Raw genomic sequence first — 24,621 nt, forward strand, 5'->3', positions numbered from 1 at the left:
CAGTCATACATCTAGAATACATACAAAGCTTGAGATATAAACCAGGTAAAGAGGTTTACTCATGCCCTTTAGAATCCCTTTTCTCCTATATGTATCATTTTACTCAAGAGGAAAAAAAAAAACCACCTAGAAATTACAATATACGGAATCTAGGTAAAGCTAACGGATGAAAAATTTTCAGCTTAAAATTCTACAGCCATTTGTAGTATTTTAAAGCACAGCTGGGCATACCTGAGCTAGATTCAAGTTTGCTCCGGTTTTCTTTAGTTCTGGAGTTAGTGTCCAGATAGCATAACTTCACAAAAATTTTAATGACAATACCTACTATATATTACATCATCACAGAGAAACAGCTTCCTCTACCAAAATAAGTAGTAGTTAAGATTTGACCAGTGAGTGTTCCTCTTAACTCAGTAAAATTTTGGAAAAGGAATCTAATGTTTTTCAGAATTATATCGCTAAGTAGTAGTAAAACTTCTCTACTCTGGAGTGAATGGATGAACCAAAAAATGAATTTTGTCAAAGTAGCACAAATACAGTAATAATCTATTGCATTTCATGCATATAAACATCAGTGGTCATTTTGCCACCATCTTCAAACATGCCATTACATTTTTAGTGTTCAAGTTAAAATAGTATTGATAAATAAACGTGGTCTGATATTATCATTTTATCTATCAACAAACTACAAAATGCATCACAAGTGCTGAATCTTATGCCAAGAGCCACAAACAAGGAACTACTAAATAGTAGTTTCAGCTGACCAATTTTAGCTTTTCAGTTTAACATCTAAATTTCCTGTTTAACACTAAAAGCTTTTAATTTGACCTATAAAATAAATTGAATCAGACTACCTGCAGTAATTTTTATAGCCATGCAATTAAAAAACTATCCCATATTTAAAAATAAACACAGATTTTGCAAGTAATCTTAGAGGTAGGTCATGTTTATGACATCTCATTCTCCAATTGAGAAGTGAGTACACTATAGTCTATTCTACAGAAAATAAGCCTTGCATCATAGGTCCATGACTTCTTCACTTAGAAGTTGAACTGTTAACTCTAAGAATCAGAAAAGCAAATCTCCTTTTATAGCACGAGGTGAGGCCAGCTACTCTGAAGCTACTTACTTGACAGTGAATTCTTTCTCAGGACAAATTATTTGGGCAAAGATGACAAAGCATCACCACCCCAATGATTCTCCATGCAAGCTGTAGTCCTACAGATTTTATGCCACATTAATAGGCTGTAGGGTGGTCATAAAAATTAAGCCTTTGAGTCTCCGTTAATGTGCACCTAGTCCACCAAGGTCTACATAACCTGAAGAGCAAGCTGCCATTTAGTAGATGAAAAGATGTTCTTCCTACAAGAAAAGGCTCTAAAAAGCACAAAAAAGGAACAAAGGACATTTAAAACTGCTTTTATTATAGTATCTGTTCAGCACAAACAGTAACATGATGATATAGGAAGTATGTAAGGCCATTAAGATCAAACTGCTCAACTTCATATGCATCATAAAATACTTAAGTCAGTCAAGATGATTCAGCTCATGAGCACTATATATATATATATACACACACACACACATATATATGTACACATACACACACATTTTTTTAATGAGCAGGTCAATTAAAACTGGTAATTTCGGAACTTTAAGGACTTAACATTAGGAATATAAATCTTGAACTTCACAAATTTAGTCCCATCATTACTATCAGGGTTTGAGTATACGCTTTTATTTGAATCAGTCTACTCTTGGCTTTATCGTAAGAGACTTTGTAGTACTTCTGGTGATTCTGACCCTCTAAACTGAAGGATCATTTGGATCTCAAATATGTTCAGCTATTCTTTTCAAAGATATCAAATCATTTCTAATACAGAATTTCAATTCTCAAATTTCACATCAAAAAATTACATAACGAAGTTCCAAAATGTACATAACAGCCTCATTCGTTCATCATTAGCTGTGTTTTGATGCAAGACATCCTCCTGTAAGCTACATGTCTACTATGTATAAATATGATTTGCTTTTTATCTTGCAGACTAACAGTAACTCACTGCAGATAAAGGCTTGTTACAATCCAAAGAGACATTTTTAAAAAGCTTAATCAAAATAGGTCTATGACTTCTCTCATAAGAGGTGAAGTCAACATCCAAGCCAAAGAGAGCATCTGCACTCAGGCAGGGAATAAGCTCTGTGGCTTTTCTTAAGTTATCACGATAAACTAAATACATTATCAAAGGAAGTTATCAAGAGTATTCTTGAGAATCCTGATACTCAGATACTCATGTCTCCATCAAGATGCCTTAAGCTTGAATGTCCTGAATTTATTTTATAGTATATTAGCATAGTAACCTGTGAAAAGGAACCAGTTAAGACAGACAGACAAGACTTCCAACTTCAATTATGTGGTGATGAAAGTATGACTCAAATGTAACTCTGTTTAAAGTTACAGAACTTTGAAGTAAGTCTCAAAAAAAAAAAAAAACCCGAAACAGCAGAAAATTGATTTGTTTGTACCATTAAGAAAGACAGCAAGATACTTTGTACCGACCCGATGTGGGGTTTGGGTGTTTTTTGTTGTTGTTGTTGTTTTTTTAAGAGTACAGTTTAGGTGGAAAAAAGTTTTAAGTTTTATGTAAAGATGCAAAGTTAGGCTTACGGAAGTCTTGGCAAATATCTTGAACTAATGACTTGAATTGAGGGAAATTTACTTCTAACATCTGATTACACTGCACATGCTTAGTAGGTATGGCAATCCTAATAAAACAGAGTTTTATTTTTACATTGTGTTGGTAGGGTTATTTCAAATCTTTAAAACGGTATGTTTTACTTCTGAGCGACCATAAAATCCTAAAAAATGTGTAAAGGCACATTACCATTACTGTATTTAGTACATATTAAAAGTCTTTAAATGCACTAAGGCTTAAAGAAAATTCAACAAGGTAGAAAAAAAAAGTAGCTTAAAGGTTCAATGTTTATTTTGCTCAAAAATGTCTCCTAAGATAACAAAATCTAAATAAACATACCTGATACGCACAGTACAGAATTCTGATCGTGGTCTTTTACTCGATCAGCCATCTGATTCTTCAGAAGTAACTTATCAACAACAGCCAGTTCTTGCCTTTAAAGAAAAAAAGTTTCAGAGAACAAAGATATATACAGATCCTACCTATAGTTCTAGTGTTCCTGACTAATATAAACTTTTTTGAAAATATGTAAGGTGTTTTCACGATTGACAAAAAAAACTTTACCTGCATTACAAATGAAAGTAATGTCTTATTTGTGAGGTATTAGCATTCTGGTCTCCAAAAGGAGAAAAAGGCCCCAAAAAGCTTCTTATGTATATATACCTGGAGCTGAGAGTTTTATTGTCACAGATAAACTCTACAATATGCCCAAGTGTTAACGTTAAAAACTTATTAAGTACAAAATACAAACAATTTATGAAGTTCAATGCATGTTTTCATTTCTGAAAGGAGGTGAACGAAACATTTTGGTTTATGTGAATGCGTAACAATTTCCCACCAAATGCAATGCAAATGTATACACATTAATCCACTTTTCAAATAAACTTAAAAAGTAAAATTAATACAAAAGTAGCAGCATAAATGTCACATTTTTATAAAATCATCTACGACTGTAAAAAACAAAAAAAACCCACACACTTTTAAAAAAAAGACTAGATACATTTTATAAAATGTGTCTTTTCCCATTTAAAAATAGTATTTTTTTTCTGTCTGCATAGCAGCAAAAAAGCAAATCCCCAAGATCAAAAAATAACATGGTCACGAACATATTGCCATAAGTTATAATAACCACTCTTACCTAAGAAAACAAGGTACGTGCGATTCTTCTGGTACGATTCTTCTGGAAGCCAGTCAGGAAATAAGGCATTATTCACAAAATTCTACCTAAAAAAAAAAAAAAATATATATATATATATATATATACACACATATATAGAAGAGCATGCACGTTTTCAGCGTTTAGCTTAAAACAGAGTAAGTCAGATGTCTGAATTTTGTTCATCTTTAGGTAATTATTAAGTTTGGAAAAACTTAGGAGAGCAATAATCATATCTGTGGTACCCAACTCTAAAAATATGATTGCACACATTTGGCTGAAGAAAAACACTGGAAAGGAAGAGCGACCGACTGGCATAAAACATGCATGATCTGTATTTTCGTATGTATAGCTGTGATCTGCTCTTCCGTGTCCCATTACTTTAATTTTGAATGACCACAAGATCAAATATCTAGCCAATTTAAGTTGTTTTCAAGTGTAACTTCTTTATCACACAATATCCTTTACTCCTTGTGCTTTTTTCACATTGAAGTCTTTAGAAGTAGGCTACGTAAAACTAAATAATACCTCTGGTGATAGCAAAGTAGTTTTAAAATGGCTTCTGTCATCGGCTTCTGTGAATTTTAAGTCACAAGTTACTCGAGCTCCCCAAATATCTTTTTTGCCCTTTACAGTGCAGTTTTAAAACCTTCGGCATCTTTGACCTTTAATCAGATCGTAAACTATGCTCTTTAACACAAGGAATAACATATTTGCATTACCTTTAGTCAATTTTTTTTGCTCTTTGAGAAAAGGTTTAACACTTAATTTTGCAGCGGTTTTAACTATCAACACAATTTTATATTCTAGAAGTTTGAAATCACTCTATAAATATGTAGATAATTTAAAAAATATTTTTATATTAAAAGATATCTCAAATTAGAATTCCAGTACCTATGAACAAATACATATAAATGCAGAACCTTTAAATAAAATACATCAAGAATTAAGAGTAACTTATTTTCAGAGACATTTAACTGCTTTTTTAGTTTCAGGAATTAAGAGTAACTTATTTCCAGAGACATTTAAGTACTGTTTTAGTTTCAGAAGCTGAAATAAGTCAAATTAAAAAAATTACTCCCTAATGTACTTTAAAAAAAACCCAACAACAACAAAAAAAGCCAGACACCCATCTAAAGCTAGAACTTTCTTTTCAGGAAACTATGTATGTCAGAACCTGCTGTACACTGCAGAACTACTGCTCGGGCTATAAAACTATTTTAATTCAAATCTAAAATGAAGATGCCGAACACTTTGCATAATGGTGACAGAACTACAATGGTTGCTCAAACTTCTATTTCTAAAAAAGCCAACTTTCATTGTTGTAACAACTTATTCCTATTCACAAAGGGAGTAATGAAAAAACGTACATTTATCTCCATTTATGATATTTAAAACCTGCACAGAGTTTTATAATCTGGTATGAATCCATACCAGAAAAATGCAACAAATATGGCTATACATAATCTCCAAGTAACATGAAAATTCATTAATTCACATTTACCTCCTGGTATGCTATAGTGACTTTTTAAATAAATATTTGGAATTTGAATTTTACCCATAAACTGGTCATTGCTGAATGCAAGCCAATGTAAAACAAACATCAGGCGTTCCATTTAAACTTTCATTTTTAGTAAGTCTTCCAATATATAGTGTACAACTTCTAAATTATTAACCAGCGAAACAACGATAAAAACGCTATATAAATAGAAATGACTGCAAGCTCCGGGAAAAAACTGCATAAACTGAGTACTAAAAACAGAACTGACACCCAACAAATGTTTTTTAAAAGCTTTTAATGTGTCACACACAAATTCATTTGTTTCCTTATCATGTAATTTATTTTTAAGTAACTATCTTTTCTCCTGGTAGTATAGTCTAAATGACAACTGTAGTATTTTGCTAACTTTAAACTGTAGACTTGACACGACCGAGTTTGTTTTTTTTAATACTTGCAAGTTCTTGTATTGCTATTTTAATCGTAAAATCATATTGCACGTAATTCTTCAGAGTTCTCTTTAAAGTTCTACCCTTGAATTACTGTTTTTCAAGTGAAGTAAATTTTTATCTATTATTTAGGTGAAGTACTGAGCTGTCGCATCTGCAGCCTGTTTTTTCTTACTGGTTTGGAAAGAGTTAAAAGCCAACACCCCACAAAAAAACACCAAGTTTTATTTTTAAGGGAAAAGGACATGGCGTCTTTGTTCTTACAAACTACGAAAACATATCGCCATTTAAACAGCAATGGGCAACAAATGCTCTTTAAACAGATACGGGCTTAGAGCTAAACATTTAACTGATGATGTAGTATAGTCTTCAACTCCCCCCCCCCCTTCACTGCTGCATTGGAGTTACAAGCTGGTTTGCAGATGCCCCCCTTTCCTGCTGCACTGGAGGGGAGCAGGTCTGCAGCTGCCCCCCTCCTCACTGCTGCATCGGGGAGCCCGCCTGCAGTTGTCCCCATCCTCCGTGCTGCATTGGGGCACCAGGGCGCGCGGAGCCCCCTCGGTGCTGCATGCGCCGGGGGGGTGGGGAGGGGGAGCGCTCTGCGGACCGGGCGCTGCTCGGTGTCATCGGGGAGGTCGCCAAGCCGGGCTCCCTCTGCGGCTCCCCTTCACCTACCTCTCCCGCCCCCGACAGCGCGGCGCCCCCCGCACCCGAGAGGGCTCACGGCGACGAGCAGGGCTCCCCCAGGCTGCCCGCGGGCAGAGGAGGGGGGCAGAGGGAGAGGCAGGCGCCCCCTCCCCCTCCCGGCTCCAAGGACATTTTGTTTTTCCTCCCAAGGACAAAGGACAATGAGAAGCGAGGAGACTCAGGCACTTACCGGCAAAGAGCAACCCGCCGGCAGGCAACGACGGCGCCGAGAGCGGGGCGCTGCTCCCCTCCTCACCCTGCCCGCGGCGGAGGACGACTCCGCGCCCGCCTGGCGAGGGAGCGGCGCGGGCAGCGCTGCGGAGCCCGGCGCCATTGCCCTTCGCCCGTCGGCAGCGCCGCGCGGCAGCCCGGCTCGCCGCGCTCTGTCGCCCCAGAGCCCCCAGAGTGCCGGGCCCGACGTGGCCCCCGAGAGCGGCACCCCGGGCGCTCTCCGGACTTGCCCGCTCCGAGCGGCGGAGAAAGTGCCCGAGAGCCCGGCTGCGGTAGCGGCTGCTTCCCCGGCCATCTTGTGCCGTGTGTGTGAGGGAGTCTCTCCCGTCTCCTCTCAACTCCTTCCTCCCCTCCCCCCCGCACAACATGGCCGCCCGCTCAGTACTCACTGCGGCGGGGAAGGGGCCGGGCCTGCGCCCCGGCCCCCTGCCTACCGCGCGCGGCGCCCCCTCCCCCCGCGCCTCACCGCTCTGCGCGCGCGCCCCGCGCCGCTCCCCATTGGCCCCGCGGCGCCCTCCCCTCCGGGCCCGAGCGCGCGCGCCGCTTCCATTGGCCGCGCCGCACCCTCCTTCGACCTCCCCACCCCGGGCCCCGCGCGCACCGCGGCCGCGGCCTCCCATTGGCCGCGCTCCTCGCCGCTCCCCCCTCCCCACCCGCATCAACGGTCGCCACCGCGTATTGGCGAGCCGCGAGCGGCGCCGGCCGCTCCCGATTGGCTCCTGGCCTCCTCCTGGCTGCCCCGCCCCGCCCCCCGCGCCTCGGCGGGCTCGCGCCCCGTCCACCCCAACCTCCCCTCAGGGGCGGGAGGCAGGGCGGGATGAGGGAGCTCCCGCTGCTGAACTCCTGCCCCACCGACGTCCTCATGTCCGGGGCTGCCACCCCTTCCCCAGCCCCACCTGGCTGGGGCATCTTCAGCCCCGCTCAGCCTCACCCGGCCACCCAACCAGCCTGATCTCGGCCTTGAGCTGGCTTATCAAGTGCCCCAGATAGGGAGGGTGACCTGCCAGTCTGGCCCATCTTCCCCCTTGCCTGCGCAGTATCTTGCCTGCCAGTTCAAACTGGTACTGCCAGCATGCAGAGGCCACCCCACATGCTGTTTCGTATAAGCACCCACTCTTGTCCTAGCCAGGACCACAAAAACAGTCTCACACGCAGACCATATCTGAAACTCCTCCCTGTCAGTGGCACATCACGCTTGAGGTGGCTGCCTCACATGAAAATTACCAGCCAACTTAGCATAACAGAAACCACAAGCCACTTGGTCCAAGTATCGCCTTCTGTTTTAGTCCATGCTTCAAAAATCCCCTCATGCTTTAGCCAGCCCAAGGCACTCCTTGCTAACTGCGCTAAAACTTTATACACTGGTTTATAGTGAGACTCACCCCTCCCTGCATTTGGCCTATAAAGAAAAACTGTTACCCAACAGTCAAATTCGGTACAGTGCCCTGCACTGCCGTTCCCACAAAAAGCATACCTGTTGTCAGTAGTCCCAGCTATATGCCAGCCTGACCTGGGCACTGCCACAGCATATCCTCCAGCCTCCGCTGGCCCCACCTCATCAAGTACCACAGAAACTAGCTTGAACATGCACCTACTGCAGCCGTGCCACAAAAACAGTTGCTCTCTTGACCTGAACTTAGCCACCGACCATGGATCATCTCCCTTTTCTCATAATCTGCTCATAATCTCCATCCTGCTCATAATCTCCATCTATGCATAAAGCCACAAAAAACACTTCACCAGCCCAAGGCATCAGTTCCAGTCCTGATTAGTGCCTCAGAAAAACACCACAAGTACCCAAGTAAATCTAAGTATCGTGCTTTTTTTTTTTTTTTTTTTTAGCCAATACCATAGAAACTGGCTCGTATGCCAACCTCACCAGGACGCTGTCTCCTGTTTTGACTACTGCCATGGAAACCATTTCAGATACCAGCACAATCAGGGCATCCTCCACATTCTTGGTCAGTGCATAAATGTTTGTCCCCAGCCAGTCAGTTATGATGTTCCACTCTAAGAGGCACACCCAGCAAGCATGACAGAATGACATAGTTAATATTTATATACTTCAACAGCCACTTTGAATGATACCCATTGCTTTCCTCCTTTTCATTCGTCATGTGCACAGCATGCTCCATTAAAAGCTGTAATATTAAAAACAGGGAAAGATGGCTCATTCTTTCTTCTTTTATATAATAATATGGGTAGTTACGGCAGCAATAAAACCAACAATGCTTAACAAGAATATTATGGAAGGTCTCAGGAGCTAGTCTAACACTCAAAATTAAGCAGCTGGACTTCAGCTGGAGTTTCCAGAACTGGGGTCCCGTAAGCCTAGAAGCCAGAAGAATCTGGTCAGCTGAAAAGAATCATTGACTCATGTCTTTGAGGATGAAAGATTTTGAACCGAGAAATGCATTTCCTTTTGCAAAGGAGAGCAGACCCCTCCATATCGGACAGAGGGATTGCAAGGGACACTGCATGGTAGATATCCACAAGTCTGCTGACTTACAGACTGGTAGTAGGGTCCCTATAGTCATAAAAGGAGTGATATTGGTGGCCTGCATAGTGATAAAGATATGATGATATGGGAAATCTCCAGCCAAGGGAATTAATGGTGGGAAAGGGAAGTAGGTAGTGTTTCTCACTGGGAGAGGGTAGCAAAAGGCCTTCCCTCTGCAAGAAGAACTGAAGTTCTGTTCTATGGATAACTTTTTGCAACTTCATTCCCAGCTCAGATTCTCGCAAATACTAATCCTCTTGCTCTCTGTGGAACTACTCAGCATAACTATGCAAAGGTGTTTGAACGGACAGAACCCAGACATAGTGCTCCCTGGAAAAATATCAAAAATGAAGAAAAGGGAAAGGCAAATGAGGATGAGGCAAGAACTAGATAAGAGTAGGGCAGAGCAAAGCATTTCTACTTAATGTAGGTATTTTCAATTAGCATTGAAAGGTGCAACTTCACAGCAAGGAGAAACAATTTCACAGCAAGGGTAAAGACAAGAATTCCAACATGCAACTTCCGTGCTTTCAACTGTTTGTTCCCAAAATACAGGTATGTTTCTAGAAAAAATACAAAAAGTATGATGGCTTCCAATAAGCAGATGAAGGGGAGATACAAGATCAGGTACTCAAGACCGGTATTTGAACATTTTAAGAATAGTTTTGTTTTAGCCATGATAGTTTAAGATTATAACTCAACAAGACCTAAACTGTATGCTCAAACTCTGACCTGTTTTTTCTCCGACTATACCACAATTGTCTAATAAAATAGATTATTCCTGTTTACAAACTTTTATTCATGTACATTTACAGACAAAAATGTTTTTAAAAGTCACTTACTGCATTGCTGTTACATGTAACCACAAAGTTAGTAGAAGTTAATAGTCTCATGTGATATATTCAATGTTGTTCTATTGCTTGCTGGTGACCAAAGGTCTAAAGCAGCTCCTTAAAAGCTTATATAAGTATCCATTACCTCTCCTATATCTTGTTTTCAAGCGAATTATATATGCAAGTAAGTAAGCACAGTCACTCTCTCCAGAATCACGTCACTCATCAGACAACTTTGCTGTTCAAGTACCGATAATACTGTATCTGTTTGCATTCTTTTTTCCTAATGAAGTAGTAAAAAACAGCGCTAGCTTGCCTTTTTTCACCTTTTTATCTCCCATGGTCAGCTCAGTATAAACACAAGATTCTTGTTCCTACCTCCCCTGTGGTTATGTCAGCTTTTTTTCCTCTAAATTCAATATTTCTGGGCAGCTGTGAGACGCCCAGAAAATTCCTCCATAGAGTTTATTTCTTCTATTCAGTTTATTTCTTCTGTTTTAGATGACATTTTCTTTTTCTTGCTTTGTGTTTCATTAGGCTAAATACTTCAACCATGTTTTTTGAACCATGTGTCAGGTAATAATGAGACAACTTAATGTTTCCTTTAGTAAATTCAGAAATACTTTTGGAGACTGCATCTCTGGCTAGTATTCCAGATATAGGCACACAACCTTGCTTTCTATTACTCACCCAAATTATTTCTATCTACAGCCTGTGTTCCTTCCTACTCAATGGCCATGAAGATTGCTGTTATTCCTTAGGGAAAATATGCAAAAGGATACTGTAATTTCACAGGTCAACATCCCCTCCTTGATCTGCCCCAGCAAGCTCTCTGTGCCAGAGGATACCAAAAGATTGGCGAAAGTCTAGTTGTTTGAGATGTACCGGGTGGAGACTTAGGATACAGTTCTTTTGAGCCATATACAATATGGAAAGGTCAGAGATACCTGACACCAATATTTGGCAAAATGATTAAGTACTGTACCTGCCTTTTGAAGTGGAAAACAAGAGTGCAAACAAGACTGAGATGTGCAATATTATCAAACTTTTGATCAACCAAAACGCTATCACTTTTCAGGTGAAATCAATAACAATTTTCTAGGCCCTAAGCAAGCACAATAGTTTGAAATATTTTATTAGAAAACATGCAAGCAAGACCAACATATGCTCTTTGAACATAGCAAGCTATTTAGTGGTAGGCATTTAAAATCCTCCAAACTGAGTGTTCACAAATATTGTTACTTTGTCCTGAATAAAATATATTCCCATCTTCTATTTCTGTTTATAGCATGTAATATGTTACTAAAACAAACAAACAAGATCTGCTTTTTTTCCTTCTGATTACTTCCTTAGGAATTTACTACCAAAATAATAGTAACTGTCCAGGCGAATACATATTACCATGTATTCTAGACAAATCTACTTTCTGTCTTACTTTTGAAAAACTGAGATTTTGGAACAGTCTGAACAAAGACACTATAAAAATATAGCTACATCAACACTACTTACATTGATGGGCTTTACGGAGACTAACACTGATTTGACTAAAACCTGACACAGGATAACATCCACAGAGACAAATTTCTAAGCTTAGAACCAACTGCCCTATATGACTGGTAATGATTGTTTTGGTATACTGATCTTAGCTAAAGCTTTTTAGTACTGTCGCAAGACAAGCAATAATAACAATGCCAGCAACCAGTTCATGCTATTAAGCTCAAACTAGAATTCAAATCCAGGCTTTTGTTTCAGCCTGTATTGAATAATAGCAAACACATCTACACACATACATGCACACGCACCAACAGTCAGAACTTTTACATTTGCCCTTGTTGTTTCTATGATTTAACACTGAAGCTAAGATGATGTTAATATGATGGCTTTGCTAGCACTTTTATGGTGCTCATATTTAGAACGATGAACCTTCTGAGCAGAAAGGAAAAGATTTATTACCAGGAATAATTAGAAACACTCTCATCAGTATCGTAAAAATATGGTAAAGAGAAACATTCTTCAGTTTGCTAAGCCAAACTCCAGTGCTTTTTCAGTTTATTCAAACTGAAGCTCTTTTAACCAAGATTCAGCTCTAACTTCTTATTCCTGCTTTCAAAGGGGAAAAAATTATCAGTAAAAGCATCAAGACGTAAGAGAAGTGAGAAATGGAACCAACGTATCTTGTGAGATTTAATCTTCTCTCCTAAGCAAATTTTAGCCTGTTGGTCATAAGATATCAAAGAACTGATATTGTTTCTGTAGATGTGATCTAGAGGTTTGAGCTCAGTTTTTAGATCCAAGACCTATAGAAAAACCCACCCACCTCACTAGATCAGGTTCGCATGAAATCCAGTAAGGCAAGTAAAAGACCAGGTACTCCTATCCAGTGAGAGGATTAATTATTGTGCTTTGTATTAGCTTGACTAAAGGATGTACATGTATCTTTCTTGAGGAAAGAAGTCCAGTTTTCTTGAGGAGCTTTGAAATATGAAGTTCATCATTATTAAAGATCATCTTAGTCAAGGTTCTTACGCTACATTTCGTCCAGACTTAACATATAGTGATTACCTTAAATGAGCTGTAAGAAAATCGGGAAAGGTACAGTAGCCCTTATTTATTATGAAGCAGTTTTAATCTCAAGACTGATTCAAACTTAAAAAATTTGGATGATTTTTCAATAAAATGTTTGTATTACTTAAAATAAACTCTGGAGCTTGAAACAACAAATCTGTTTCTTTACCCCCCCTCCCCTTTTTTTTTTTTTTTAACCTCTTACTTTTACAGAATGATCTAGTTTGTCAGGTCAGTTTTCAGGCAACTATTAAAACTACTGCGCTGGCCTGGCAAACTTTTATAAAAGAACTGGGACACAGCAGGACAAATACTAGTTGACAATTTTGCCTGCACCTAGTTAGATATTAGTATTTTATAAAGTGATAACAAGCTATTACATGAAATAGCTTGAAAAGTTATTTCTCCTTACATGAAAAAGAAGGATACAACTTTGCTTATTAGTGAACTCACCTCTGAAAGTAAATGTAAGAAACTAATGTGTACCTTCCCAGGAACTTTAATACCTATCGTTACAGCATGTAAAGACAGGTTGTATGACTTGAGTTACATGCTTTAATTTCTCTGTACTGATGATGTTTGCTGCTTTGGAAACTTGCAGGACTGGAAACACGAGGATTAGATGTAGAGCTTATTAGGGATTATTAGTAGGGCTTTAAAGACATTTAAAAGGTAGAAGATACAAACAGGATTTTTTTTTTTTTTTTAAATTGTACCATTCTAGCTGTAAAGTCTGCAGAGTTATATAAGTGTTCTGCTGAGCTGCTGAGCTGGAAAATGTTCATCATTTTATCAAGAGTCTGAAGGAAAAAAAAACACACACACAAACAAACAAACTTGGCAAGACTAAGAGAGCCATGCCCAATCTCATGTTTCAAAACAAAAAATTGTTTTCTAAGATATCACACTGTTGTTAGGTAAAGAGTTAGAAAGAAGAGAACATTCTGTAATTTTTAAGCAAAATCTACAGAATATTTGGGGGAAAATATATTTTCATTAATTTCATTATCTACAGCTCCCAATTTTTTTTTAATCAAATCATTTGCAATTCTAGCATGATTACTTGTGCCGACTTTAAATTAATTTTCCAAAAACACTTATCGGTCCAACCTTGAAATTTATTTTCTATAAACATGAGGCAGTAAAGCTTGATTGCTTAAATGGTTGTAAGAACACGAGAAAAACGGGAGAACAGATTTCACACGTGTGTGTTTACACACACATCTGTGGAAAAATCAAAATCAAGGACTCAGAAAACTACTATAATTTTTATTTTCTAGTAAGTGTCAGTTTGACTTCTGGTGCAGAGTAGAAACTTTAGATGACTAAGATAACAAAAAGGAGGTATGCTTTCCTGATAAATCTCTCTAGAGTTTCAGAGGCACAGGGTCTTCCTACTAGCTTTGCAGAAGTGATGAATTTCACTCAAATTCAGCTGGATGAATTACAACTATGACTAGATTAAAAGGAAAAACAACCCTTGCCTGTAAAAACGCAAGTATAGAATTGAGATTTTTCTTTCAAGCAAGTCAAACAATTTAGTAAGAGTCTGCTTCCATAGCAATCTTCATTCTTGTCCCTTGTGTACAGGTAGCACTGTAGGGCACGTTATTGGTTGCTATATAAGAGCTGACAAAATGATACACCATTCAGCAAATTGCCACATACAGTGAAAACTGTACTTTTCTCCAAAATCTTACACCAAGCATGTACTTTTTATTTTAGAGACATTTAGTGTGATGAAGTGCTGAATACACCGCAACAGGGTGACTGTATACACAATAGGGAAGAACCCTTACATTTGTGGTTCAAAAGAAAACTTCTTTATATATGTTAACTCTTACTTAGATGTGGAGTCAAATCAATTTTTGATGTAGCGATATTTTATCAGCGACACACTTAGCCAGCTAGGAGTGCTCATCAGACTAGGGATTAGAATAGTTTTGTGCATGTCAAGTATGTTGTCCATCCAAACTTGAGAATCAGCAGCTGTAACACTTGCAGGCAACTGTTCTGCATGCCAAAACATACTCTTTTCCCCCTCTGAAGAGGCCATCAGTTGTGACAGTCTTGTCTCAGCTCGAAATTACTAATAGCATATTTTTTTGTAATTAGTCAGATTAGTATTAGAAGGCGAGTTGGTGAGAAAAAAAAACAGCTCAAAAACCCACTGTTGGTACAGTCCTGCTGCAAAATGAGGTCAATGGCTATTTGGTACAGTTAAAGCGTTACAATGGAAGCAAGACAGATATCTTAGGTTAGAAATCCACAGCGATTGGTCACTGTTTGAAAATTCTGATTGCAACTTTCATTGCAGTTTCAGAGGAAGATCTGAAAAAGGCTCTGATAGCTCAAAATTTGACCTCTTTTCTTCCACATCTAGTAGCCCATCTACCAAAGTTATTCTCTCTACAAATGTGCCTTGTTTTAAGGTCTAGAAACTTTTAATTTAATAACAAAAGCTGAGATTTTGATCACCTCCTGTTATTCCAGATACATGGGCCTTAAATAATGTCTCTGTGCCTTTAATTCTGCTCTGAATAGTTATATTTAGGTCAATGGAATCACTCCAGATTTCTCCTGGTGTATCTAAATGGAATGTTGTCCTACGGATTTGGAAACATATGAAGTGAATTTAGGAATGAACATGTACATCAGTACTTTGGAAATGCAAATGGCATGAACTAACCTGGTCTATAGAAAGGAAAGAGAATAAAAAGCGGGAGTTTAAGTGAATTTCAGATAGAATAAGAAAGTGCATGTAGTTTTACGCATGCAGGTATAATTGCATCATTATTCTTATGTTCCCCAACATTTATTTCCCTCGCTTATTAATAAAGGTGAAAGGAATAATATATACCTTAAATTGTGTTAAGTTCTTTATCCTTCAGTATACCTTTTAAATTTCCATATAGCACAACATTGACTATCAAGAAACCAAATGTCAGGCTTTTAGGTAGAAGCAAATAGTTTTCCAATTATATGTATTTTATTTTGCCCTACCTAGAATTTCCTTTTCATACAAGCCACATATTTTAACAGTATTAAACCGTACATTTGAGCACTCTGACCTAGTACATAAGATGAATAAGACCACACAATTTTTAGGGGCGGAGGGAGAAATGCATGCCCAACATGAGTTTACACATGCCAGAGAGAAGGTCAAACACTTGAACAATTTAGAACCATGATATGAACAAGAATGAAATACTGAGACTTTCATAACTGATAATTTTCTTAATTTCCAGTAATTAAAATATTGTACTGCTCACCAGCTTATCAGGTGCTGACTATGAATATTTGGGAAAGCATTTTTCCTGTATAAAACCCTTATAAAAGACTAAAGAGGGATTATCTTTAGATGTGTATATATATGCACCCCACCATATATATATATATATATATATATACACACACACACACACTTAATATAATGAAAATTGGAACCAAAAACAATGTCTAAGAACAACTATTTAAATGCAAAAGATTACTCAAGTGATGTTAATAAAACAGAATTAAGCTTAGGAGAAAACAATCTAATTAAGAGGTTCAGAAAGGCACATTAGTGTATGCCAGTAAAGTAATTTTTATATATAAAACATACAATAATTTAATATTATTATAATGCACAGTCTCACAAGAACAAATCAAAGATGCACCTGAAGTTCACAGAAAAGCCCTATCCTTGTATTCTGCATCGCTGATGAACATCAGTGCATTTTGCATTCACGTAGATCAAGGTTACATTTGACCTGTGGATTTAATGTAACCCTAGCAGAGTATAAAAGGACAGTCAAGAAGATAATGATCTTGAGATGGTAAAAATGGTTCTTTACGTTGTTGTTCTCTGGTGAGGGAATCACTGCCTCAGAGATTTCTTTTCAAAGGGAAACAATCGTTAGACTCGTCAGAGAGAAGGGATCACACCCCCCCGCAAAATCAGACTGCAACTAATGAGATGGTAATAACGAAGCAGAATCTGACATACCTCGCTATCTCTATATACAGAGGAATGCGACTTACTCATGGTATTATTTATGATTACTTTTTTTTTGAAATCCTATTTTGGATTTGAATATCCTGCTTAGAAGTTAATACATATTTTGCGAGCAACTGAAATAACAAGGCCTAGCTTCCTAACAGGTGGTAGCCTACATATCCAATTAGTACCCTACCTTACTCCCCGCTCAGAGGCTCCCCAGGGTCCTCCCCTGCGACACTTTAAGAAACTTTCCTCTTCTCCAGGATCCCCTGCTCTCCACTCTGATTTTAGGCCACGGTTGGGGAGACTATGCTGGGAGACATAGGCAGGGATGCTTCTGAGCTATATGTTACTGACTGGTCTGCTGGTGCACAGATGGTGATTGCCTCATCAGCAAGCAAAGCAAAGAAGATAAGAACTACAACATGAGTTCAAAGGTTTAGTGGAAGCACTAATTTGTGTCTCTGTAACCAGCAGCTTCACCAAAAGTGCAGAAACTGTAGAACTTAGATTTGTCTGAACATCAGATGAAATTGCGGTGTTAGAGGCCTCCGAGCAACTTTTCATGCGTCCTGCCTCCTTAAGAAGCCAGGATAAAAATACAGCTACATGAAAAATAAATGAACAGCTTTTCCTGACTCTGAAACCAGAAAAAAACCACAAAAATCAAAATCTTTTACTCCCAAACATCAGCATTAATGCTCCTTCTCCTGTCTCTCAGAAACTTGTTAAATAAATGAGCCTTGTAACGTACTTTGAAAGCAAAAGAGCCAGAAGAGTGGAGAAAGTAAATCCCAGCACTGAAGACCCTTAACAAAAACGCCCTGTAACTTGCTTTAAGAAGGGGATTCAGTCCCACTTCTCTTCCTAACAATCTGCATGTTCCCACTTGATCAAATGAATGGTTCTGTGGTACTAAAGATAAATCTAAATGAGATCTTAGATCAAAACTAGTATCTTAAGTTCCACCTGGAAGTCAAGTCAGCCAGCGCACATCAAAACGCATTGGCATTTTGCGTGCCTAGGTCAGTCAGCCACTTTTTTTCCTACTAGACCCAAATACTTTGCTTAAAAACTTACCTAATCTTCAACTGAAAAACTACATTTTCTCCGAACACCTCAGCTATGATTTTGCCTATGTTATAATGGGTGCACAGCCATGTTAAAACTGCTGGTTATCTTAACTATGGACTTAATCGTGGGTATTTCTGGAACAAAGTTACACCTTAAAAATGTTCCAAGTCTCCTGGAGATGAACTTGATTTTGATCTCCCTGGGAGAACTTAGCCCCTTTTCCTCATTTTCTTTCTTATCGTTGTTTCTGTTTTACCTTAAGATTAAAATAAAAGCCTTTGGACTTAAAGAAGGTGAAGGAGAAGCAACCTCTTGCTTAAAACTCAAAGGAAACACTTAAAATAGAAACTTCCGTGACTACAACATGTCTCTGCTGCGTTCGTTCTGTTTCACAAAATGGCGACTGCCTCTATAGACGGCTGCCTAAAAATGTAGGTATCTCAGGGGAAAGCAAAAATGCAACTTTTTTTTTCTCCTCTCTCTTTTTTCTTTTCCCTTTGCCTTCATTTTTCTCTCTTTACTCTCGGTCCCTCAGGGACTGTCGACAGAGAGCCCTCTCAAAGCTGTAACCTGCTAAATGCAGCAACGACAAGGAGCATACAGCAGAGCTCTCCTTCTCACAAGCTGTCCAGCCTCTCACGCCTGCCCTAAGGGGCTGCAGCTTTTGGAAAACACCCTAAGTTCTTCCACACCCAGTAATCTTTAAGTCCTGCGGAGCGTGGCGACGGGGCGTGTGCAGCGCAGCGCTAGCACACAGCGGCATGTAGGACTCGCACTCAAATGCCATGTACAGGGAGCGCTCGGAAAATAAATCTGCTGATTCAGTCCGTATCGTTGCGATCTTGCGTTCTAGAATTTTCTCCCTCTACTTGCCAAATATAAAGAGACTTTTGTGCTAAATCCTGAGCCGCAGTACGGATGGGATCTGTATAGTGCACCATGTGGTATTGGGTTTCTCGCTACAGTACATGTTTTTATAATGATGGGGGAAGGGAAGGGAAGGGAAGGGAAGCTGCTCTTAAACAGCATGCCAATAATCTGTTGCAAAGGACTGGAGCTCTCAGAGCCAATTAGTCCTGAAGTTAACCGTTTAATTGCTGGAAAACTTGCATCACAGGCACACACTCAGCAAGAACAGGGACAGAAAAGGCTGGCCATCTAGCACATCTTGCTGTCACTGCAGATTTGTTCATTGATATGTTTGTCCACGCTTTTGTAGAATGTGCTTTTGCTTTAATACTTTCAGTATTAAAACTGACCACTGAAACTCTCTCTCGATAAATTAGCTCAGGCCAGCGTGCAAAGGTGGCACAGCTATATCCAGAATGAACACACTGCACACTTTTAATAAAGGCTGCATGTATTTTAGGATCTATCCCAGCTTGTGGTGGAGCCTGTGAAAGCCACCTGCAGGAGAAATATTTCCAGCAAGAAGTTTGGGTGGGTACAACTCGATGCCAAGCTCCCTTTTCCTGGGAATGGGAAGCCGGTGCAGGCCACCGCAGGGGTGGGAATGGGCAGGGTGCTGCCACAGCAGAGGGAACGGAGCTCTGGACCGCTTCGCTATGTCCTCCTGCCTGCAGCCTTCCTGGCAGGGCCGCTATGGTGTCTCTGTTACCAGGTAAAATGCACATGTGGTAAACCCCAAGAGAGTGATGGCATGGTCTGTCTCCCTCTAAACATATACATCTTTGTAATCCTCGGACCGTGTCCAGGCAAAGGCATACGTCAAGCCTTCCTGCGCCAGTTTTGATCTTCTGACCTCTTAACTGCATTAGAGTAAGAAAAAAAAGAATAGTTCTTCCCTATATTCTACAGTTTAATTTGTCATAAACTTTTAAGGCCTGAGGCAGACTAGCTCATGGCTTATGCACTGCTGAACAAGCTATGGCAAGAAGATGCATGGGGCATTCCCCATCTTCAATCTTTTTCTACAGGGGCCAGTCTTTACACAGTCTGGGAGTACAGACAAATGGGATCCTAACGCAGAGCGGCAGGAGCAGGCTCCCACGCGACACAGCAGGCTCGTAAGCCCATTTCTGTACTCCATGACATACAAGAGAATATTGAGTCACACCCTCAGGGAAGCCAGCAAGATCAGCAGAGTGTTTATATGGCATGATGAAGTGCTCTAACGTACCCAGAGCAGGCTCTCTGCCCAGGCTCCTCAGCGCTAGCAAGGAGCAGAGTTTATTAGCTTGGGGAAGAGACCTTACAAGCGCTGCACGGCTACTCCAGCCCTGAGCAAGCACTACCACGTGTAGAAAGGACGTATTCCTACAACACTAGCTTCTCTCAGAGATGAAAGTGAGATCAAATCTCCCTCCTTGCCATGGATAAGGTACCATACGTGTGGAAGGCACATGCTGCTCCCTTTGAAAGGTAGCAGGACTGGCACCATAGCACATCTCATTTCTAAGCTCCAGGAAGAATTCTGGCTATATCAAAGTGTAAGTTTACAGGAAAAAAAAAAAACCCTGTAGAAGGAGAAGGTGTATTGCCAAGAAAATAGCAGATTATTTAGGTTTGTGAGCCATCAGAGCTCTGGCAGTACAAGAGCTCTCTTGTTCCTGTTGCCTCCCACAGCTGCATTCACTAAATATATCCTGTGCACAGGGCTGCATTTCTCCACCTCTTTCTCGGGCCAATCAGGCTTTCACAAACAATATCAGGGTCCCTTGGGACACGCAGTCAGACAGCAGCGATGCCCTAGTTACAGGCAGCATGAAGGATGGAAGCGACTGAAGGGAGTTCTCCAGCAGAATAACCTGTTATGACCACAGGTTATTTCAAGAGACAACGTGCGCAGCTGATTGATACTTACCTTAAAAAAACAGAGTGGTTTGCTCTTGGTAAGGATACACGCCATTTGTGGATTAGTTACTAGAAGTCATTCCCCTCAGATGATTTTCAATAGCTTATGGAAAGAGAACTGGTGATCTCAGGGCAACTTCAAGCAGAAAAAGAATGATCAGCTCTAAAAAACACAGCCACTGTCAGATTCACTGGAGATGAGTGGCAGTCTTAAGTGTCTCAGGGACTCTGGCCCCCAGAGAGGAATTCCAATTTTGTGGCATATTGTCTCAAGACATAGCACGAGGAAAGCAAGCTCAGAGGTATGTGCTGTATTGTGTACTACCTATCTGGGGACACAAATCAAAATGTACACGCTAGAGGGATATCAATTTGGCACCTTTCAGAAGTGTGACATTTGCATACAAAAGTAAAAATACTTTAAGTTTATGAGCCCAGTGCTACCCTCTGCTGCATGGAGTGGAGGGAAACATGCAAACATTAGCCAAATGTAGATAACAGTGAAGCAGAGGGGAGAAAAGTGCATGCTATACTATTGCATTCCTGCTGCTTCCTTTCTCCATACAGCCATGGACAAGCGTGTATCTACATCTGATTCCTTATGCTGAAGGATATAACCAGTGGTTCAGGGGTCTGGCAGGACTGATAGCAGCATTCTGCATAGGACACAGAATGCTGATACTGCAGATATTGTTCTCATTGCTCCTTGAGATATTTCTTTACTGTTTCTATATAATTATCCACCCCCAGCATCCAGCCACAGAGCAGTGTTTCAGACAGCCAGGCTAGTGAGGCTGCTACGATAGAAGAGGGAGCCTGGTAAAATATACAGTCTGGGGGGAAACGTTATGTCTGAATTTCCATAGGGCAAAAGTGTTTCCCCTGTCATCCCCATTCTGCTCTCCAAGTTTTCTATACCTTCTCATTGCATCTTTTACGTATGAGGACACAGGTTCTTCGGCTCACCTGGCACAATGGAGCCTCAGTCCCAACACTAACTTCTAAATACTGCCACAATCTCAGTAATAAAGAAGAGAAAGAACTGGCCCCTCTGATTTAGTTAATTCTATAGCAGATCGAATCCTGGCCGAAAGAAATGGTCTTAGAGATTTTTCTTCTCTTTCAAGCTGCCAGCCGGCAGGGATTTTGACTCTCCTGATCCCCGCTTCTTCCTTTCTTCAGTTTCCTATTTCTTGCAGCACCTCCAGCTCCTCTAGATGTGAAGTGAATTCAACAGAATTTCGTCAATTTTTCAAGCTATCCTATTTTTAAAAGTCAGTGGGAGCTGAATATATGTTGCAATCAAGCCTTGCAGGAGGGAGAATTAAATATCTCATGCATGACCTTAATCCTTAGGATTTTGTAGATAGTTTTTCTTGTAATCTCAATGCTCAAGGCTTATTATGCATTCAAATCAGATCTGTAGCCCCAGAACATTTTGCAACAAAAGAAACCCAAATACGTTTGGATGTAATTGCACAGTCACATGAGTCACATGTTTGCTGTGGAATAAATAATGAATATTTGGAAATAATTGGTAGACTTGTATCACAAAACCTAACAATGAAAAAACCCCCCACATCTGAGAATGGAACCTATTTATTGCAGAAAAACAAGAAAAAAAAAAGGGTCATTTTTAGATGTCAAACTGCAGTAAAGGAAAATGGCACAGGTTATGTATGAAAGGAGTATTTTCTCACCTTTTTTCAATTTAGGAAATATAAAAGTAGGAACCTAAATTCATTTTTAAGCATCTACATAAAATAAGAACCTTATTTTCAAGGGCAGTAAAATCATTTGTGGTATTTAAAACCTCTGAAATCAGATAATTCATTCCGATGGCCACAAAATGACCACAGGTCCCTAAGTTTAATAACAGTTGAAAACTAAGAGAGTTTGGAAATTGTGCTGTGTTTTGCTGTGTGTCTTTCCTGTACATTCTCTCTTTCTCTGGTTTTCTTATACTCCCGAAATAAATTGTTGCCAAAGACTATTCTAATTTGGTATTTGGAAATTGCCACTACGTTAATTAGTGTCATTGCTGTTAAGAGAACTGCACCCTGAACAATTTCTGCAGCACTGGGTGTGCAGAAGGAGAACCTTGATTCCCGAGGACAGAAGTTAACAGGACTGACAGCATCCAGACTCGACTTTAGAGAACGATAGGCAAGAACTGGGATTGTATCTGGAAATACGTGATAAGCAGATCCAAGTGGTTTTGCATACTTTGAACTTACAAGGCCTGCTAGATCCTGTGGATTTCTGAGCACATGTTAAAAGATATATTCTCATTTATGCATTTTTAAAAAGTAAAGACATACAAAAATAGGAAACCAGATGTTAAGACTGAGACAGAGAAGCCACTGGAGTGCAAGTTACCTTTAAAAACACTACAGCTTATAAAAGCAAACAAAATCATAAGAAACACAGATCTAAGGTTTCATTCCTCAAACAAGGCAGTGACTCACCCACATTCCTAACTGCTCAAACAATGGAGGCAAACCCTCATCCTGGCAGACCTGAACCTCTGCATTTTATTACCCCGAACAAATCCCAAGAAAAGTCAAGCAGTGGTGGTGGTATGTTGTAGCAGACATGGAACAGGGCCGTTCCTGCTTCACCGAGGGACTCTCCTTCGCAAACCTGTGATATTGGCTTTTGTTCTTGAAAAACTCAAGAGTTCAGAAGCTCCGTTTTTCATGTCTAAAAATACAATGGAAAGAAAAAGGGCCACTACTAACAGTTGCTTTTTAACAGCTAAACTCTATCATGTCATGTACTGAGATTTTCTAAAATTGCTAAGATGCAGTAGTTGACATTACAATCTAACGATACATAGGACAAGTCAAAAAGTTACCCGAATAAAGGTAAACAAGCAATGTATAGTGTGAATAAGGTGCTGTTTTAAACAGTCAAGTAATTAACATGGGGTAGAATCGACCTAGGGATATGGAAACTCACTGTCCTCAACATCTGCTCAATCATTCCCGCATATAGAGCGGACTTCACTGACAAGCATATCCCACGTGAGAGATCGCATGTAGCCAAACACGTAGATAAACATGCTCATCCCCAGCCTTTCTATATTGCTCTCCAGGGCCTGGGCAGTGCTGTGCAGATACTCAGCTGGCAGGGAGAATCAGCTGAGCTTCTAGGTGGTCTCGGCATCAGCAACAGAGCCACTGACTGCTGGGATAAGATAGAGGTAGTGGAAAGGCTGGAAGCAGTGAGATGGGCCAAAAAGAAAGGAAGCACAGACAGCTGGGCTCAGTATGGCAGAGAACATTGCTAACTTTCCTCAAGAGAAATTCCAGGAACCCACATACTTAAGTTATAAACCTCAGAGAAGCTACAGTTACAAGGCAAGTGCTACTAGGTAACAGGGCTACAGGGAGGGCTACACCCATGCGCAGGGAGAGACACCTCAGAAAACTGCCATTCGGCTGGAGTCTCCCAAAGGCCAGGGCTGGGCAGCTGCTCCTCCTACGCAGCGGTGCTGGGGCTCTGCTCGGTCAGGTTCACTAGCCTGTGCGTCGTAGGATGCCACGCTATGAGCATAAAATCCCCTTCTGGCTTTGTACTCTCTGAAGTAAAGTTAAAAGGACACTCAAGTTGTTCCATCTGTACTAAGATGTGCAGTTCTCAACTTTCTCAGTGTTAGATGGACACCCTAAAAAAAAAAAAAAAAAAAACACACCCAAACACGTTCCTCCCTACTGTGGGCCAGCTCTCAAGAGGACCTGGATGTGCTGCAGAAGAGAAATGGCAGAATTACCTAATGGGGAGGCCTTGATTGCTTTATGGTTATAGCTGGGGTGTTGCAGGTTTGACTGCGGGTATAGTGAGAGCCCTCAACAAGGCTCGGCTGCTAACGGAGGAACACAAAGCTGCGTTATTAGCGGAGGCATCAGGCCTCTTGCAAATAAGTTATCCCTGAACCGAAGCCATGTCTGACACATCAAGAAAACGCTAGTCACGCTAATGCTGTGTGCTGTACTTCGAGCCCAGTCTCAGCGAGCAGAGAAAGCACGTCAATCTGATCCTCCATGCGCCTACAGATTTCACTGGTAGCGTTTCAGGTATTTCAGACTATCCTACATGGACTACAGCAGAGAATTGCTCATCAGGACGCCAAAGGT

General features: G+C 40.4%; 1 long non-coding RNA gene across 4 annotated transcripts in view; it reads right to left on the reverse strand.

Annotated features, from left to right (window-relative positions):
* Positions 1-24,621, reverse strand: part of LOC104148186 (uncharacterized) — a 33,582-nt gene that overhangs the window by 7,350 nt on the left and 1,611 nt on the right. Inside the window, exons 1-3 of one of the 4 annotated variants that reach the window (XR_011143774.1) lie at positions 16,788-16,986; positions 3,832-3,917; positions 3,033-3,127 (exon numbers count right to left, since the gene is read on the reverse strand). This is a non-coding gene — a long non-coding RNA (uncharacterized lncRNA). Of the gene's footprint in view, positions 1-3,032; positions 3,128-3,831; positions 3,918-6,467; positions 6,652-6,673; positions 7,133-16,787; positions 16,987-24,621 lie in introns of those variants that run through there. The other 3 variants (XR_011143775.1, XR_011143777.1, XR_011143776.1) reach the window with 3 other exon arrangements.

Source organism: Struthio camelus, chromosome 12 (genome assembly GCF_040807025.1).
Source record: "Struthio camelus isolate bStrCam1 chromosome 12, bStrCam1.hap1, whole genome shotgun sequence".
Classification (NCBI taxonomy): Eukaryota; Metazoa; Chordata; class Aves; order Struthioniformes; family Struthionidae; genus Struthio; species Struthio camelus.